Source organism: Vollenhovia emeryi, unplaced genomic scaffold (assembly GCF_000949405.1).
Source record: "Vollenhovia emeryi isolate VEMERY1.0 unplaced genomic scaffold, V.emery_V1.0 DF939176.1, whole genome shotgun sequence".
Taxonomy (NCBI): Eukaryota; Metazoa; Arthropoda; class Insecta; order Hymenoptera; family Formicidae; genus Vollenhovia; species Vollenhovia emeryi.
Genome location: NW_011967190.1, coordinates 94,607 through 113,030, shown reverse-complemented (window position 1 = coordinate 113,030; position 18,424 = coordinate 94,607). Strand labels below are relative to the sequence as shown.

The 18,424-nt window shown below is 43.6% G+C and overlaps 1 protein-coding gene across 3 annotated transcripts in view; it reads left to right on the top strand.

Moving 5' to 3' along the window:
* LOC105563388 (latrophilin Cirl-like) overlaps window positions 1-18,424 on the top strand; it is a 396,767-nt gene that overhangs the window by 287,334 nt on the left and 91,009 nt on the right. The window lies entirely within an intron of this gene.

Genomic DNA, 18,424 nt, shown 5'->3' with positions numbered 1-18,424 from the left:
TCATGGCCAGTCAGGTGGCCGTCTTATCTCTTGGAGAGGTTCTTCGGCTTTAATTGCGCTAGTCAATTCCCCAACCACAACGGGGCCGCCGTTGGCCCTTTGCCTATCTTCCATCATCTTCCTTTAATCCCTACGGTCACCTAGACTGTAGACTCACTGCATCGTCACCGATGTCATACTCGGGGAATTCGAGGACCGAACAAGTCTCCCGTGAGAATAACGCGGTGAATAGTGAACATCTTTGTCGTGGGATTAAAGGGCGACGCATCAATTGGCTCGGGCGATCTGGGTATATATTGTAGTATTTCATAAGTTAACCCTTTCCGTTCCGGTGGTCCCCGGATTGGGATCGCATCGTGTCTTGCATTAAATCTTACGTCTACTTTAAGAGACATTGACGTGAATTAAAGACAAATCGAGGTAGATGTTTCCTTCTCCTATTGGATTTTATTAATTCAGCCACACGTAATATAGAACATCGTACAATAATGTCGTATTTGAAAGCTAAACTAAAGAGGATACAATAAATTTTGAAAAGCGGTGAATTAAATAAGATTGGAATATAAATTAATGTTGTATTAGTTCAAGTCGTGCAACTCGGCTCAAATAACTTTTGCATAAGAATTTTATCGAGAAGGATTCCAAATGATTTAGAAATTTCCACCTTTTTTTCGTACCACCTGGTATATTATGTCAAGTGACAATTTTATTGTTATCCACAAAAAAATCTATTACAACGCGAAACGCAGTAGCTAAAGGCGGGGAGATCAGGTAGAGAGATATTTTTTTTTTTTGTAAATCGCTGTATTAGAAGAGGGCTTTGGGCGCCGTGAAATCCAATATCATTGGTAACCAGCTGAAACGCCGATCCTCGTTAGGGGATATCGAACGGATCGCCGCCACGCGGGCTCGTTTGTTTTATTTTAATCGGGAAATACGCAGGCAGTGCGTATGCTTTCCCGTCGATCGCGCGGCTAGCCGTAACGATTTTTCGATACGGCTTTTTCGTGGCGTTCAAAATATTTGCTAATGAAGGGTATTGTGCCTAGGTGTGTCGAAGCAACAAGGCGAACTCTCGCGCCGCTGCTGGCTTTAATTCCCGGGTGATGTGGCTTTGAAATCAACACGACCGGGGGCTAGGAAGGGCTTTGTATCACCGTTACACAAAAATTTACATACCAAATTGTTAAAACTAACTTTCTGCACGCCTTTATAATATCATACTTGTAGTTACTGATTTTTTTTTGTTTCATTATATTACGCTTCTAATTATACCAGTCGTACTCGCGCGACATTTATTCGACTTGGCGGAACATTGATATAACATTACAATAAGATTATTTCACCGAGATTTGCGTAAGGAAACAATCGTGTATATTGTTACAATTTGCGTACGCTTCTCCAGGATAATGTGCTGGTGCATACCATATAATATAGGCGTACAAGTTGGTCCGCGGCTTTCTTCACCGTAATGCACTTTTATTTAGGTTTATGTGCGACGCGGTGCTAACACCCGACGCGCGAATTTCATGGCGCGAGGACGAGAACGCGAAGTCGCTTTTGCCGTACGGAAACCGCAGCGAGATGGGCGAAAAAAGCCGCGCGCATAATTCAGCAGGTCGCTCCTCTCGTCGGAATCGTCCTCAGCGAGACTCGCAGACGGCTTTTTCTGCAGCGGCGAGGTGTACATCGGTACGCCGGTGCTTAATCCGCGCGCTAATTAAATCACAAAAGAGAGAGAGTCACTTCGCCTTGGCGCGTCCGTGATTCCGGCAGAATAAAAGCAAAACGGGCGAGAGGGATGCGTTGAGAAAACAGGAAAGGGCAGAGGAAGAGAAAGAGAGAGAGAGAGAGAAAGGGACGGGAGAGAGTCTCGTCCGCTCCTCTCGGCCGCATAAATTATTTGCGAGGCGGCACGACGATCGGCCACGACCAAATCTCGATATGAATCGCAGTAATCGCGCTAATGGAACTCGATTCGCCGACGGGAACGCGAGAGGGAAGGAGAGCCTTCGGCCCACGCACTGAAAAATTGAAAAGTCAACACGAATTACGCGATCGTATCTCTTCAGAATTTAGTATAGGTGTTCCTGGCGGTGTAACTTCGCAATCAACACACGTGGTAACTTTGTTGTCGATACGAGCGCGGTCAGCTTTATTCGCGGTGAAATTAAATCAACATGCGGCAATCAAGGTGCGTTAGCGATTTCGTGTTCGTAGATTTCATCGAGTTGGCCTAGTACACAGCGATACAATTCCGATGCCATTAACTAAACTGACATTAACGGCGTTACATTTTTTGTAGGAGTTTTTTTTATATGTAAACTTGAATAATCTCTAAAACTATTCGCGACAAAGGAATATATTCAAATATATCGCTGCATTAATATGCACTTGTTAAAACTTGTGGTGTTAAACAATTGTTGTATTTTATAATTGAAATTACTGTATTACCGTGACGTTAAACAGACTGTATTTTTCCGAGTTTAATAATTACACAGTTTTAGAGAATCCCAGGAAATATCATGTGCGTAACGAAACATTACGTCGTAATATTAATTCCGACTTCGCGATTCGCTATTATACGCGGCTTCAAATTTCTTAACCCCGCGCAGTTCCCTGAACATGCCTCCGTTGCGCCGCGTGCGGGCTCCGAATTATTCACCGACCGTGTCGGAGCATCGCACTCATTTCGATGACGAACGGTCAACGTGCCTCGAGCATCGATTCGCGGCTGCGCTTAATCGTGCTCGTGAATTTATGAATTATTTCAGCGCGTAATGCGCGACACGGTACACCGCATGAAAAACGCATCGCTCGAGTGTTTCGTCAATATTCGGGTGATATGTGTTAATTCCAGCGACTATAAAGTGATTTGAGAATGCCATACCGTACATTCGCGCGTACTTTCCGCAAATTCTCAGCGCTGCGAATCGTAGCGGTCTATTAATTTCCAAGCGCGAATACGACATGCATTCCTAATGCAATTTATATCGCCACTCTTTCTCCGAAGGAATTTAATTTCTCGACCGGAGAGTTCGCGAACTTTGCGAACTGCCTAGCGCAGCCACAAAAAGAAATGGATGAGCCAATTATGCGTGTTTTGCAAGAACGCGGTTAACTGTTTACTTATCCTACGTGTCTTAATTGCCTTTAACGACGAAATCGAAAATTTCTTGCGATTTGTCTTGCAAACGATTCGCCGTAGCCTAGTATAATATTGTTAAAAAAATATATGATTACAGAATAAGAATTTAAGCGCAAGTATTTTATCATTAAAGACAATCTCCCTCTAGTTAGTTTTAGATAAATTTTCACTTCAATCTAATTGAAAATAGTTTGAGAAGCAAAACTACGCCTAGTAATAACGTCTCATTAAAAAATTTACAACGAAGAGAATATCATTTCCGAGTTTGTCCAAGAATAATAGTGTGACCGAGAGAAAAACAATGGTTCAGACCTTGCTTTTATAGAATTAAACGTCGATTTTCCCTTCTAACCGTGTTGTCAAATACAATGGCAAAGTATATTTAGTGACGCTACGGCACTCGTAGCCCGAACGCATTCAAACGTATCGCGACGCACTAATAAAGACTATATGGGGGAACACGTGTCGATTATTCTCGCGCCATTATCCAAGTGTCTAACGTGCCGCCGAAAATTCCATATTTGGGTCACCAGTAAAGATTAAGCGAATGGAGGGGCCGCCCCATCCATCTGCATACTTGGGTACATCTGTAATGGCAGACCGTACACGCCTTCGCATAATGGCAGCGATGCATTATGCATGCTTCGCACCCTTTTGACGATTCGGAAAATCACGGTGGGTAGGTCCCTGGCCCGCGTGCGCCGTCTGTTTCTCCTCGCACGAGCGAGTACGCCTATGAAAGCGAGCGCGCGAGTCTTCTCTCGTCTACGGAGCGAGAGCGAGTCAACTCGAGCGCGAAAGCGCTCCGATCGACTCGATTGAGTCGTCGCCGGAGGATCATATTTTTATCGCCACGCTGGCGCTTTGTTCCGCCGAGCGCATCGCCGAGTGCATCCATCGACCGTCTCTCTACGCTTCGATGCGCCCGAAGATTCGATTTCTGTCATCGCAGTCGTGCTGGAAATTAATCGGAAGCAATGAGAATCGCGCGCGCTGCGATAATTGCGATAAATGCGTCCTCGAAAGTGGCTCTGTTATTTAAGAACTCGTACCTATCTACGGGGGCGTCCCGAAGCTATCGCGCTTTTCTTCAACTATGAAATATAATTTTTTGTTAGCGAAAATTTGATGAGACGCTTAATTATGAAGTTGCCTAACGTTGGAAATTACAACGTCAAAAGAGTAATTGAATAAGGAAACTTTGTTTTCCAGTTAGTTTAAGCTGCACTTTATCTTAAGCAAGATTTAATTAAAATCTTAATTACTAAAGCATTTAATGCTAAAAATTAAAAATAGACTTTTTTGCATTTCGAAAGAAACTATATACGCTTCAGTGTGCAGGGGATTTTAAGCGATGTCACAAAACTCGCGATTAAAGGGACATCTGTTCTGCTTGGCTGACAATAAGAAAATCACTTGTCTCTCACGGTATCGGTTCGTGCAAAAATACAATGCGAAATTCTTTAATGATAAATTCGGAAATAGCATAAAAGTAACTTTAATCGAATTTGAAAAAAGAGACAATGTTGATAACATGCGGAGCGTACACACGCGAAAATGTTGAAATCAAAAATGTATAAACGAATTCCAATGGGTATATCCACTAGAATTACAAATAGATCGTTCTATTAAAAGAATATTTTTGCGTTACGCCCGCACAATGGTTGAATAGGCTCGACATTGCATGCGCTCGCTGCAGTTGCGTCGTCGTGCTGCATCGAGTTAACAGAAGCGGCGCGAACAATGGGAGGGTTATTTTTAAAAACGCGGCGCTGTCGATTGCGAAAAAAATACTCTTTCAAATTAACGCGATGCCGGCCGAAAGTTGTTTTTCAATGCGGACTGTCAATTCCGATGGATCGTGAGCGGATAAACGCCGCGTTGCGTTGCAATAATCAGTGACGGTAATGCAATCGTGTCGGGATCGATGAAAAATTGGCAATGCGAGCCATTAAAACGCAATATACTGATAACGGTATCGCTTCTGCTCCGTTCTCGATCTAAAACGCCACGCGGTGTCGATGCTCGATAACTCTAGCATATTTAAAGAAAATTGCATTGGAGAAAATGCAGTTCGATTTGAGTTACTCGCGAGTCGGGGGTGATGACAAAATTGAAATCGATTACCGACAACCATGGAGATTTGTCAGAAGCAGAGTTAACGTTCTCCTTCTTATTTACAGACAAACTATGCTGTTCTCGTTAAAAATATAAATCGTCCCTCTTATATTGACAGGTAGAACCGTCACTTGAGCGTATTGGACACTTTGCGCAACTAAAGCATTCGTTCGTCAAGCGCATTACGGGGTTTTGTAAACTTCGTGCAACTCTCTCGCGAGGATAACGTCGTCTTGCGTAAGCCGCGTGGAATGCGTGTAGGTGCTGCACGCACGCACGCACGCACACACGCACGCGAGAAAGTGCTCGTAGAAGCCACGACGGACGTCTGTATATAAGGTAGGATCCTACCATGGCGGTGCACGTCCACCGCGACATCGTTGCAACGACACACCGGTTCCCGCGTCCACGGGACGCGCGATTAATCAAGATTAATAAGTGTTAACTACGTAGGAATGCAGAAAATAATAATGTCCGCGATTAAGTGTCCTTACGCAAGCAATAGACGAGAAAATTATTCAATGCTTTTATCATATAATTCTTCTTCCAGTCCTTCCCGTTACAATCTCTTCTTAATATTCAAGTTCTTCTCGAAGAAGAAGACAAAAGAGAGATGAAGCAGTTTAATTTTCATTAAAAATTCTGAATACACTTGTTATTTTGCATTCCATAATGTACGAAAGTGCGTAGCATTTCGTTTGCGTGTCGTCAAGAGATTCCCTTGGATCGATTTGATTTATATTATCCCGGTGATTTGTCCTCTCACTTTATTTAACTCTCGAACATGTATCCTGCTTTCGTAATGGTCTTATGTAACGTGCAACGCATATAGGTAGTTTCCAGAAATCTAGGACCTGTTCCGAATATGGGAGAGCCATGTTGTCGCGCACTTTATACAAGTACAAGCTGGAGGCGACCGACACGGAAGGCCTCGTACGCCAGGGCTACCTAACTCCGTTCTGCCCACGCGCGAGACGGAGCCGAGGCCCCGGGAAAAAGGAGCAGCCCGAAATAAAAAAATCGTGCCAAGGTCTCGCTGCACTGGCGACAAAGTGCATCTTAAAGACTCGCGCTTTTCCCTGACAATTTTCGCGAGGCAACGTCCCTCTTGATTATTATCTTCGCGCCTGTAAAATGCGTAAAACATACGTAAAAGGACAATTGTGCTACGTGAAATATCGATAATGGACGCGAACCCTTCGGTTCGCAATGCATTGAAATCGCGGTGAAATTATTTCAGCGTAATTCTCGCTCCCTACGGGAATATGCATAATTAGAGCATGTCGACCGTCGCGTGTTAAAAACAGCGGAAACAGTCGCGATTGTGCGGACGCGAGACGAAAGCCGGCGCGCGGCGGTAGCGAAAAAACAGACACCCGCGACTTCTTATTTAGCGTGCGTCGCTTCTCGCGAGTGCATTCGTTATTTCGCGCGCGGTGCTATTTGCATTTATTCCTACATGCAAATAGACGCCGGCTGGACAGGATAAACATGCTGAAGAAACAAACGTGAGGAGGCGAGATGGCCGGAATACGTGACGCGTACTCCTTTAAGCTCTGAAAAATTCCCCGGCCAGCAGCGCACCGGAAAGTTCTTCCGCGCGGAAATTAATATTAGCAGAAAATAAAGCAAAGACCACACACTACTCGGGCACGTAGCAGCGAGCGTGTCATCGTCTTAATGTTTGCGAAAAGGATTCCTGCCGCGGAGAGAAAGGGGGCGGGCGGAATGACGCGGTTTGTTTGCTCGCTATGTACTTTGTGGAGCTGCTCGCAACACGCAAATGCATCGTTTTCTGCAGAAGCGTCGTGAATCTAAATCGCGCTCGCGTCGAGATTTTTCATGGAAAGCCCGAATATCTTAAGCAAAAGAAAACAAGTAGAAACGTTAATCCGATAAGAATTGAATTTGTGCTTTGTCAAGGGGGAATTCCTTAATCTTGTAAAATTTCTATAAATTGTATATGTACGGAAAATTTAACTTGTAACAATTACATCATCTTTATTTATATTTCTATTAAAGATGTACAATAGGTACCGTGTGTAAGGCATACAACAATAGTCATTAGCGCGAAAACAAGTCACGGAGACTCAGAACTTTCCCAGTGCCAAAGATAAAGAAAGAGATTCCCCCTTCGTTCATCCCTTTTCCGGAAATCGTCGCTGTCGCGGGGCGTCATTGAGAAGAAAATAGCTTTTCCGACATCCCTTGCGCGATGCGCAATTATATCAGACCACCACAACAGCTCCTCGGGACGCTCAAAACACTTATATGCACTGGCGTGCATTTAAAGCGTAAGAGAAAGAAGAAGGGGGTGGGGGATGTCGGGTAAAGGTCGTGAAAGGGGGACACAGTAGAATAGCATAATTACAGTTTTAACGTTCCTTAAAGCGCGTACTCGTCTTCTAAGCGCGCTAAATTCTCTTTGTTTCATATTCTGCCTTTTTCTCAGAAATGCAGATATTTCTTTACGGGTTTTCGATCGCGTTAACCTGCGAAGGAACGTCAGTATGTTTCACGAAAAGAAAACAACTTTCGGTTTTATCGAGTAATTTTTATAACTGCAATTGGTTATTTATTAGACAGTTATGCCTCTTTGTACGGGATATTAAAAAGTTTCGAAACTAATTTAAAATCGAAACGAAACAAACTTCGTAGTGTACACAAATATTGAACAAAAGTTTTTCCTTTAATTTTGCAATTAACTTTTTTTTAAAATTACTTCAATTAAATTTGAGATTTTTACTCATTATACTCACTATAATAATTTTGTTTAATTATCGTGTCATTTAATATAATAATTACACTTAATTATTATAGTAGGATAAAAAGTGTCTAGTGCCGAACGGGACGCCGTCCAATCGAAACGTTGCATAACGTTACATAACATCGCCATCAAACTAGAGAATGCTTTCCTGAGATTTTGCGGATTTCACGAAATAGTCCATGCATTGCAATTATCGTCGTTAATCGAATCACACCTCCGTCCACTTTGACCATATTCCTGCGCAACACTTTCACAAGCATCGCGAATGACATCACGCATGATCGTTAATAGCAAATGGCATTCACGGGAATTATGGTTACGCAATCTACTTAACCTTTTCGAATGTTGTAATCGATAAATTGCACGATGCAATCGCCCGTCGCTCTTGCCGATGCCGCGGATTATAAATCACGCGTGTAGCGATAACTAATCGAATCGTTTATCGCGGTAGTGGTCAAGCTCTGAAACAGGATGAATTCAAACGGGATACGAGTGCGAATTGACACGATACGCCAATAACGACGAGATTTTCGGAAAATTCGGAATACATCACTGTCAAGATAAACCGCTCAATCGTGCGGGGAGTGCGGCGTTCATTTCAATCGCGCAATGATTGAGAGCAAAATCGATCTTCGCATGCTCGTCGCTCAAAAACTTCCGAGGGGCCACTCTATTTCTCGGCAATCGCCGATCGGAAATTCGAGAGATCGTCAAGCACTTGCGGCGTTCCAGCAAGCTTCCGCCTTGTAAGTTTTACGATACTTTAGAGGGGCACGCGATCGTACATTACGCCGCATCGACGATGTACCGCCGCGGCACTCGATAATTTTTTACGCTGCCCCAGATGCTCTTAAATTAATCAACTCCCACACAGGGAACTTCAGCGCGTGCAATTCAATGAGCTGCCAATATTTTACGTAGAGCGATTTTTTAAGTGACGCGGGATATTGCGCCGATTTATTAAGTCAGAATAAAATTTTGGTCAAGATTGCACTGTAAAAAAATTACAATTATATTATATAATTTGCCGCCATTAAAAGATAAATATGAGATAAATTGTGATAAAATACAATGCTTTTGTAAGAATTTCATAGAAATACGTTTTGGATTTTGTAGTGAATTTTCATCGATATTTTTATGTGACGTAAGATTTTAAGTTTCTCTCCACGACTATTATCATAAGTAAACAGAACAATTGAGATACGATTAGAACTTTGTCGCACGAGATTTGCTATCTTTTCACGTAATGACATTTGTATAAAAAAATTAATTACACGAAGCCAACTTTCGTAATAAATACGAGCGAAGCACGAAATAAAACGACGTCCAGCAATTAACAATGGCGTCTGTGTGTTATTAGGGTTGGAAAAAAAAGAGGCAACTATTCATGTGTGTGCTTGTACCACGCGTGGGTTACGCCCGATAAACTATACGGAAGACACGTTATGGCGCTCGCACATGCACGTCGATTCGATCTGGCGCCGCACCCTAGCACGAACTAATAATTAGACACCTTTATGCAATTCCACCCAGTTTTCTACTACTCAATTCCGACGGATGAGGGTTCTCTCCCTGTACGTGATCGCGCGAGAACGAAAAAGTGTCGCGCATGCCGTATCAAAATTTACACCCACCATTTATTATACCAACAAAATATTGACGACTCGTCAATAAGACAATCGATTTCCATCGGAAGTGATAACGGCTCCAAAAAAATATGCCACGTCTCTCGAGCATGAATCAAATCGTACTCAAATGTAAATATGTACTTTTATGTTAAACGTCCGAGCGAACGTGATAAAATTTTTTGAAACAACTGAAAAACGAAATCGTATCAGACTTATGTAACAATTATTGTTACAATAAAATAATAATAATATAATAAAGGGGAGCTTTTCGTGGAAGAATCCGAGGCTTCTCATTTTTACTTAAATTAATTTTCACTCCAACCGCTAAATTATAATGTACACCTGTATGATGTTCACTGAATTCGCCGTGATTTATTCCGCGCGAGTTATTCGTTTACGATGTAGCACTTATGTTCAGGCTAATCAAGACTTGTAGTCTCATTAAGCCGACGTTGATGGCTGACTTTTTATTCGCTACCGACAATTCGAATACCTGTAATTAACAACCGTTACGTAATTCTATCTTGCGTACGAGTAACCCGCGAAAACTATCCTTAGCCAACTTCTGCGATCGAATTAAGAGGTTTCGATGCCCGGTGCGCACAATGTTTCCGAGAACGTCTCATTATCCGATGCAGGGGCTAATTTAGAAGGCGGGTTTTGCAACTTCGCCGCGTCATGGTCCATTCAAAGTTTCCAACTAATAACATGAGCTGCAATATCTTCTACATTTTCTCACACCGCGCTCGCCGCTAATCACACGGGATCTACGCGCCGCGCATGTATAAAGGCACCTTATTATCACAGATACAACGGCCAATTGTTCCTTACAATTTTGTTACATCCGTCCGATCAATCGTGTGAATCAGATTAATCGGATCAAACGCTACTTCCGACGTTTCACGATTTAATCAATGATCGCTCATTTTTCAATATAAATTTTTACAATCTCTCTCGCGCCGTGTCATCGGGCCATCAATTATCATCGTATTCGAATTCCTCTAGATCTTTCAACGGCGTGAAGTCTTCAATCGTGCGCTTACCGCACTTAGCGCGGTATAGATCTCGAGATATAAAACGGAGCCGCAATCAAATTTCCTCCGCTCGTTTTTTTCTCCCGACCGAAATTTGCATTCCACCTGCGGATTAAAAATTCTCAACCGTCGATGATACCGAAACTCCCCCTGCGCGCGAGATCGCTTAATATCCGATTCGAGGCGCGCCTTGCAATTTTGCGGCGACTCGCGCCCGCACTCGCTCCTAATAACACGCGGCGATATAATCGGCCCGTTGCGCAATTTTATCGCGCTCTTACCGGATTAAAAGCGCCCTGCGCCGTGCTATCGGGGCGATAAGGAAGGTCCACCCTCTTTTCTGCTCCGTTCCTCGCGCGCCCAACGTCAACGGCTAATTTAGAGCCAGCCGTGCAATTTTGTCGCGCGAGCCACTCTCCTCCCCCCACGAATTTATCTCTCGCTTTTCGGGAGACGCCAGAGGCGGACAGATCGATGAGTGCCCCACCAAAAGTGTTTCATTATTTTATGACGCCTAATTTGAGCCGCCTTTCAATTTTTTTCAGCCCTGCAATTTTCCTGCGTGAATCTTTGTGGATTAACAATTACGACGAACACGTATATATCCGATAGTAATAAGTGTACGCACATCTCGTGTAATTTTTAACATTGGAGAGTAAATAACACATATCTCACCCCCTTCGTGACAATCTTATCGCGCTCGCCGTGAGACTTGAATTTCTCGCGAGAAATTGCGACGTCTAGCTCTTTCGCTCCTCTTCTTATTCATTCCTCTCTCGATCGACACACGGCGTGACGGCACACAAGCGTGTCGGGCAATCTAGCTAATTCGAAATCGATATCCGGCAATATCGACCGCGGCCCCGCCGAACGTCGTACTAATAAAAGCCGCCGATGATGGAGTTCGGCAGGTAAATTGGCTCGAGCTATTGTCGACGAAAGCAAGAAGGCACGACACGGGGCCGGGGGAAAAACAGTTTTCCGGCGTGATTGACTCGTCGTAGCATGATTTCGGCGGATTTTCTCGCGGACGGGGAGGGAAACGGCGAAGACGAGGAGCGCCGTAATGGCACCGACAATCGAATCGTTATCGAATCAAAAATTCATTTCGCGCGAAACTTGATAATTCCGATGGCTTCATCCTATCGCCAATTGAAATGTCAATCTCGCGCTACCGATTCCCCCGTTGTCGATTATTTATCCACGGTTACAAAATCGATTCAGATGCGTTGAGTGTTGCGATAAATATCTGAAAAAAAAATGAAAGTAAGTCACCGAGTTGGTCCGAGGACACGCACCTCCGCTTCACCGGGTATCCGGGTAAGTGCGCGGTTATAAGAATGAGCCCCGCAGTTTCGCGAAGAGACGTAAAGTGCGTATCATTACGCTGCAATTTATCGTGCTCGAAAAGTTCTAGTCCGTAACTCGTGCGAAAAACTATTTAAATAATTTACGTGTGCAACGTGTAAGGTAATAACGAAAATTTTTCCGTAATTTCTCGTTGTAACGAAGATACGCTCGTTGAAGATCCTACCCTGTAATAGAACTTAACGCTCGTTAAGTTGCGCGAAATTTGTGACGTTGCATCTCTCGCGCGCGGAGCTAAGATCCCGGGCACTGATAAATATAAGTCAGATTTGATGCAATTACCAAGTTTCGAGAGTGTTTCAAAGTGCAGTCTAGCCGAGAGAGACGCCGTGCTCCGGTGCATTGTGCAGGGAATGAAGGATCGCGCGCCGGCCTCTTTGTATTCCGGCGAGAAACCCCGCGTGGGGACCATAACTTTTCCCGGGGAGACTTTATATACCGTAACGTCGTCGACCCGCGCGCGACGAAACCACCTGGACGGCGAACTTTCGTCGTCCGAGATTTCCGAGGTGCCGTACAACGAAAACAATGCTTGCGAAGCGACAGCGCTTGCACGGCACCCGCGACGTAATGCGTCTCGAACTTTTGGCCTTACCGCGGACTTCGTCGCGCGTAACATATCACTGATACGGACGGCGATGAATACGTGATATCGGCACCAAGCTCGGGGGACTTTACTCAAATCTATGAATCGCTAATTAATATCACGTTTGTCTTCTTAAAAGTGTGACCAGGGTGGCCGAATTCGGATCAGATACCAAATGCGGATCAACAATTTCACGAGTCGCTAATAAGCGACATAATACCACGCCGATGTCTTTCATGATATCGACAATATAGCATAAAATCGCAGATATATGAACGAGGGGTAAAACACTGAAGGCATTGTACAGATTTGCGGCATTACTGGACATTACTGGGCATTTTTTAAGCATTAGTTTGGGCATTAGGTCTTGCTGGGGCATTACAAAGATAAAATAAGATAATTAGATAAAGTAATGCCCACTGGGGGCACTAGTGGGCATTGGTGAACAAGATTTTGACCAGCGGCTTCCCCTCGTATGTAAAAGTGCAAAATTTGAGTGAATTGCTTCGAAATGTCGCTTATCAGCGACTCATCAAATTGTTGATCCGAATTTGCTCACCTTAATCTATATAGAAATATAATGTTTGGTAATTTCTTTCGTCATTTTATATTTAAAATTTCTTTTTGAACGCGGAGTCACGTCGGCAACGCGTTCGATTTTGCTTCTCGATGATGAAAGTATTGTTCCTCGCAAAATCTAATTTGTAAATCCCTGTAGGAAAAAATCTAATATCTCAAGACATATCGGATCGAGCGGGGCTGATTGATTGCCGAGCGTCTCTTCCGGGCGCCCAAAGGTCCATAGTCTAGATTGGAAAAGCGCCGGGTCACCCGCGTGCAGCTGCGGTCCGCCGCTATCATCGTCGGTCGTTCTCCAGAATCTCTAATGGCGTCGCATGTTTAAGTCGTTTAGCGCTGGTCCGGTCCCGCCAAAAAATCTATTATTTTTCACTTTCTCCGTCTTTCTCCGCGGCGGATCGGGGCGGGCGGCGTTGTTACTCCGAGGGAGAAAAACGCCGGACGACGAGCGCGAGGGTAACTATCTTAAAGTGTCGTTAGGAAGTCATCCATTATGCGACAAAGGCCGCTCTCGCTCGGCCGACTGGAAGTCTCCTCGGACTCGAGAACACGCCTCTTGCTCATCTTCTTCTTCCCGGTCCATCTCGTCGTCCGCTTCATCCCCTCGCACGACGCGGGCAAGACGAGACATTGCGAGCGAGCATCGCCTCGACATGCGTTTTTGCGTCGCGACGTCGACCGAGTTAGGAACGGCGATCCGTAAGTATTTTGTTTGGCGGACTGTCACGGCGTGACTAATATTGCACTTCGGTCATGCGTATTGTCAGTTCCTTTTTGTGCGTAACACACAGTGAATGCGTTTTTTAATCCCGGTTTGACTAACGCTAGTGAAAAGAGAAAAAGTTAGTGCACTTTTTGCGCGCATTGTGTCCGATCTCATGTGAGACTCGTCCTTTAAACAAGATCTGCTTTTTTTTTCAGGTGCAATTAATGCATTTCTGAAAATTGGATGCTTAAACGACAAATACGTATTTCCGATATTCCCGCTACTTGCGGTCTCTTTCTGTGAGCGCGTCTTTTAAAAAAGAAAAAGAAAAGAGAGCAAGAGAGGGGGAAAAACACGAATGAGGGAATTAGAGTGCGCTCAGAAAATACGCGAGTGCCGTCTGTTTCGGCATCGACCGCGACCTAAACGATTATACAAATGCGGCCGGGGGCCGTTCTGTGATTTGCATAGGGCGATTAGGGCCCCGCGTGGTCTGGCATTAGACGCATACCTCGAGCATTTAGACGCGCCAGCCCGATAACACGCGATTCGATGTTTCTTCGGCCGCTCCCGCCTCGTCCTTCGCCCGTTACGATCCTCTCTCGCTCAACTTTGTTCCGCGAACGAACCTTCACTGGCAGAATTCACGTAAGCCACGTCTGAGAGAGCTCATTAATTTTACAGTCGTCCAGAAAAAAGTAATTGATTCCGCTTACACTCGCTATTGTAGTACCGTGCGGAAGTCGTAGAGCATATCCGGGAAACATTGCCAGAATTACGACCAATTCGGGCTTTTCCTTCACATGAATACAATTGATTATTAATCTTTTCCGCAACATCTTAATTTTTAATTACAAATTTGGATTAAAATTTGCATCCAAATGTTTTTGGCAATAAATTTTCGGTATTATTACAAATTCCAGGTATGGTGAAGAAAACACTGACGTTGTTAATTATCGCTGGCGACATTGAAGAATACTTATTAGTTGAAATATTTTTGTGACTAGAATCTTGTTGAACTTTTTCTTTATTTTGCTATAGGATGTATTTATAAATTTAAAACTGATATTGTTAAGGTTAGTGTTTTAAATTAAAAAATTTGATTTTTACTTTTCCGGAAAACAACAAAGATAAACAAGATTATAATTCCAATTGTTCCAATATTTCACAGATATTTATATCGTAATGTAAAAGTCAAAGCCTTTTTACGGCTGTCCGACAGAAATTTTGTTCCCATATCCCGAGCAAAAAATTCTAAACTTATTTTCCCACCGGGCCAATAATTTTTGGACACGCAGTCGCTTGAAGTTTCATTACAAATCTTTTTTCGAAAAATTAACAACAATTTGCACAATAACGCGACACGTAGGAAGATCGATCCGTTCCATTCTTCACGCGATAAATTTCTCTCTCTCTCTCTCTCGTCCCTTTTTTCCGTTATCATTATCGGCTTTTATTGCTGGCTTTTCGCGTTGCAAATCACCGCGCACATATTTTTCATCGATTCCCGATATCGCGGGCGTATATCGCGGAATCAGGATCAAATCTCGCGCGTTATTCCCGGCGGACAATGCCTCTCGCAGGACATTCGGGATGAATCGGGATCAAATCTCGAATACGACGTGCACACGTATGCACACACCGCGTGCATATACGTGTGTATGCATGTGTGGCCCGCCGGGCGTATCTCCTTGGCATACACCGCGTTGCGCCTGCGCTATCGGTATCTAAACGTCCTAGTGCCCCGTATTCTCGAAGGATTAAGAAAATTTAAAGCTCTGACATCCGCGACCTCGAGAGATATCGCCGAGTCGAAGGATGAAATGAACGTGCTCTTGCATCTTAACACGATGTTTCATTCTTTTTTGCCTCGTGCTCTTAGAATTTTATTTCGGTGCATCTGCCGTTGAGCGTGAAAAATGGAGTAATGACACTTTTTTTCTTTACAAGAACTTTAGAAACGCGCGACATCTCACGCAGACGTTATTACGCAATTTCGTTTTCGAATTGTTTGATTTTTCCCATTTTTCAATTGATATTACATTCGAATATTATGTATTATTACCTTTCAATCTTCTGACTATTACGGAGTACTCTAAAATTCAGGAAAGCCGATCTTATTGCCTTACACTTGACTAGATATTACGAGGTTCGGCAATCAATTAGCAAGACCGCGAGTGGTCACGTTTAATATTTTCGTAACGAGAGCGATCGCGCGGTCTCGCTGAAAATTTCGGAGCGCGCATAAAAAGGCAGGGCTTTCACGAAAAGGGAAACGCCGATGCGAAGGAGGGAATTCCTTGAGGAATTTCTTGGACGAGAACGGGACGAGCGGGATGAATCGACGAAAGCGTGCGTCGATCGGGATCCGAGGGACTTTACGGTCCATCGCTCGTCTTACAAAGCGCCCAGCACTCCTGGCTTCTTTCAGCGGGCTAACGAGCCGAAGGGCTCCGGTGCAAGGGAAAAGAAAAAGGAACAATTACGCTCTCGCAGGGAAATGGCGCGCTTAAAGTGCGGCGGGGCGCGCACAATGGCGTCGTGAGAATGATTCTATTTCCGTGTGCATGATAATTGCGCCGTTACAGTTGCAGTCACCCGTTAATTGCGTACTTTCCGAAGGACTGCATTATTCATAATTCGCTCGCGACCACTTGGTTACGCGGACACTTCGGGCTCGCAGCAACGTTTTTCAATTTAATATAGTCGCTGAATTCTTTGGTATTCAATGGAAAATTGCGGAACGTTTATAATGGTATGCAAACTTTGAAGAGCAAGCTGGAAATTAGCAATGGTAAATCAATAGATCAGCAAGATTACGCGATTGTTATGACTGTTAATGATGTATGATTATAAACAGTAATTAATTGAGACACGAATTAAATTTAACGAAATGCGAGTACAACTTGAAAAATTCATGCATCGAATTTCCATAATCTTTAAAACATGCACGATAAGAAAGTTCTGAGACTCAAGTCTTGAGAAATGTATTTGAGAATTTTGGTATTCAGGAGCTTAAATCTTCCAAGTTGCAAATATGCTCAAATTGAAATATTTATGTCTTGAACTGCTAGAGTAAAGTTCATGAAAGTAAAGATAGATAGACACGGCTAAAAAATATCAAACTATGCGTCAGAAATTTGGAGTTTCTTTAGACGTCGCGTGAAAAATTATCAAGCAGTTAAAAATTCGGGTATCCAAGCACTAATTCTATTTATAAAATCAAGAAAACGAATTTGCCGAATTAAATACAACAGTTTCAAAATTTCACAGCAAACATTGAAACATTAGTGAAGCGTACAAAATTATACAAATGTTTTCAATTCGTTCTTGATTTTTTACATATTGCAGTTGCAAAATTTGCACGCGACGGCAATGCGAAGCACCTTCAAGATTCATTCCGCCCATTTTTCTCAAATTTATCTTTTCATGCGTTTTTGCTTTGTCAGACAGTCGTAGCTTTTTATTCATAATGAAATTCTTACAGTGAGTTCAAAACGAGGTCGATCTCGCCGCGATCTCGATGTTTCCCATTCCGATTTGTTCGTGCCATCCATTGAATGATGGTGGAATTTCTTTCTCGTCGCTCGGCTTTCAAGAAGCTTTTAGAATTTCTCCGGAATGATCGCTTGAAAGCCCGCGAAAGTATCTTATGATGGAACGTTCGTTTCGCGTTCATTCCGCGCCGGTAATTACGAATAATCGTGTTTCGAAGTAATTCGACGTTTAAAAACACGAGTAGCAGAAGAGCGAAAAATCGAAGATTTATGCGTTTTCAAGTTGTTGAGTATATTTTTAAAACTATTCCCGCGACAGCTCCAAGTATCCCGGACATACTCTGCATTATTTTTGTAAAAATGCATGCCTCGCTCTTTTCCAAAATAATATATAACGTAATAATTAGACGCCATGTACAATGGACCTACATTCTTGGGGATTTCGAAGAAATAATTGTTCCAATCGTGAGACCAAATTGAAGTTCTCCGATTAAAGCTTGGACCGTAATCGGATAATTTTATGGAACGTGAAACTCTATGACGTCTTAAAACGATATTCAGGAAAGTAGTACATCTGTTAATCAGCGAAATTCCGTTATCGCGTGTAATACAATTTGCATCACTTATCTGGCGATTCTAAAACCGCACTAATAGACGACTTCAAGCACAGTTTTTCGGCGAGCGTTCGATTATTAAACGGATGTACGGCGAGCGTCGGGAAAAATCGGGGATTTATGCCCACGAATAATTCGCGAGCGAGTTTTCTCGGTTCTAATCCGACGAGCGTGGCGAATTAGGCCGAGAATTGCACTCGTGCTGAATTTCTACTGTGCGCTCGGGCGCCACTAAAAAAAAAGCCGGAAACTTTTCCGCTCCGGGTCAACGGGTCCGCGTGTCCAGTCGATGCGATGTTCATCGGAGCGGCCGGTACTTTGTGCCGATGACAACTTTGTATGGCTCTGATCATCGGATTTCGCGCTTGAAATCCGCCGA